We start from the raw sequence: 2,239 nt of genomic DNA on the forward strand, positions 1-2,239 counted from the left end.
GTGGGGTGGTTGGGGTATTTATAGCCCCAACCACCAAACTTGACCGTTGGCTGGAGGCGTCTGCTCGATGGCGCACCGGACAGTCCGGTGCACACCGGATAGTCCGGTGCCCCTGCCACGTCATCACTGCCGTTGGATTCTGACCGTTGGAGCTTCTGACTTGTGGGCCCTCCTGGGTGTCCGGTGCACACCGGACATGTACTGTTTGATGTCCGGTGCACCGGTATGGGCATGTCTGACGTCTGCGCGCGCTGTGCGCGCATTAAATGCACCGCAGGGAGCCGTTGGCGCCGAAAAGAGCCGTTGCTCCGCTGGCACACCGGACAGTCCGGTGCACACCGGACAGTCCGGTGAATTTTAGCGGAGCGGCTGCCACGCGAACCCGAGGCTGGCGAGTTCCGGAGACCGCGCTTCCTTGGAGCACCGGACATGTCCGGTGCACACCGGACAGTCCGGTGAATTATAGCGCGCCGGCTTCCGAGAAATCCCGAGAGTGAAGAGTTTAAGTCTGAGTCCCCTGGTGCACCGGACAGGTACTGTTCACTGTCCGGTGGCACACCGGACAGTCCGGTGCCCCAGACCAGGGTTGCCTTCGGTTGCCCTTTTGCTCCTTTGTTGAATCCAAAACTTGGTCTTTTTATTGGCTGAGTGTGAACCTTTTACACCTGTATAATCTATACACTTGGGCAAACTAGTTAGTCCAATTATTTGTGTTGGGCAATTCAACCACCAAAATTATTTAGGAACTAGGTGTAAGCCTAATTCCCTTTCAGTATGCTCGCTGGGTCTCCCGTGATCAGGCTGTATCGGGTATCTCTTCTCGTCCTTGATGAGGTAGGTGCTCATCGGAGTCACCACGCTCATGACATTGGTTGATGTCTGGCACACGCTAGATAAGATGTACGCCAATCGTACTCGTGCTCGCTCTGTCAGCACGCGCATCGCGCTCGCCACAACAAAGAAAGGCGCGTCCACCATGACAGAATTTTATTCCAAGATGAAGAGCTACGCAGATGAGATGACCGTGTTTGGTCAACCCCTCAGAGATGAGGAGTTTGTTGCGTATGTGCTCACTGGCCTTGATGAAGAGATCTATAATTCTTTTGTGTCCTCTATTGTTACCTGGGTCGAGCCAATTGCACCCGCTGAGTTATATTCATAGATGCTGGCTTTTGAACTCCGGTTGACGCAACAAGCTGCCCACACCTCCTACAACTCGTCCTCCTCCACCAACGTAGTGTCACGGGGTCGTGGTCCTTCCTGGACTCGTGGTGGATCTCCATCTCGTGGTCGTGGGCGTTTCTCTAGCTCCGGCCATGGCTCTTCCTCACGCAGGTCTCGTGGAGGATACAACACAAACAATAACCACCGTCGCTCCTCTGGCAGTGTGTCATCAGGTGCTCCTTGAAAGGTAAATGTGCCCTTGGGACATTTCTATAAATGTTTTGGTAATTAGATGCCCAACACATGGTTTTAGTTAATATGCCCTAAGTGGTTGAGAAGTGCAAAATCAAGAATCAAGGCATGTCTCTGGACTTAGTAAATTATTTTTAGATACTAACACATCTCTCTAAGTACTAGGAAAACTGGAATCAGACAGGAGAAGTTTTGGCTAATTTCAGCCAAACCAGCACCAGCCTGTGGTGCATCGAATTGTCCGGTGGTGCACCGGACAGTGTCCGGTGCCCAGGCTGGCCCGGCGACGAACTCGTCGCCCTCGGGAAAAAGCAATGGCACCGCGGCTAAAATTCACCGAACTGTCCGGTGTGCGCCGGACTGTCCGGTGAGCCAAAGCCGTCTGCGCCAACGGTCGGCAACGCAATCAGCGGGCGACGCGTGGCCCGCGCCAACGGTCGGTTGGTCACACCGGACTGTCTGGTGTGCATCGGACAGTGTCCGTTGTGTCAACGGGACCAGAGGTCCAACGGTCGGCTGCGCCCGATAAGGAAGGAGATCAGGCACCAGACTGCTACTGTTCATGTCCGGTGGTGCACCGGACTGTCCGGTGCGCCACCCGACAGAAGACAAGAATTGCCTTCCAATTGAAACTTCAACGACTCCTAGCTGCCTTGGGGCTATAAAAGGGACCCCTAGGCGCATGGAGCAGTAGACCAAGCATTCTCTGATCATTCTAAGATGCCTAGACTCCACCGCCACGCATTCGGATCGTTGTGTTAGATATTTGAGCACCATTTGAGTTGTGAACTCCCCACGCCGTGTTTTGTGCTCACGTCTTGGC

The 2,239-nt window shown here is 54.1% G+C and overlaps 1 non-coding gene across 1 annotated transcript; it reads left to right on the forward strand.

Moving 5' to 3' along the window:
• Nucleotides 1-1,036: 1,036 nt before the first annotated feature.
• LOC111591044 (small nucleolar RNA Z247) lies at nucleotides 1,037-1,178 on the forward strand. Its single transcript, XR_004856807.1, has one exon. It is a non-coding gene; the product is annotated as a small nucleolar RNA Z247 (small nucleolar RNA).
• The last annotated feature ends 1,061 nt before the right edge of the window (nucleotides 1,179-2,239 follow it).

The sequence above is a fragment of the Zea mays genome, chromosome 2 (genome assembly GCF_902167145.1).
Source record: "Zea mays cultivar B73 chromosome 2, Zm-B73-REFERENCE-NAM-5.0, whole genome shotgun sequence".
Lineage (NCBI taxonomy): Eukaryota > Viridiplantae > Streptophyta > Magnoliopsida > Poales > Poaceae > Zea > Zea mays.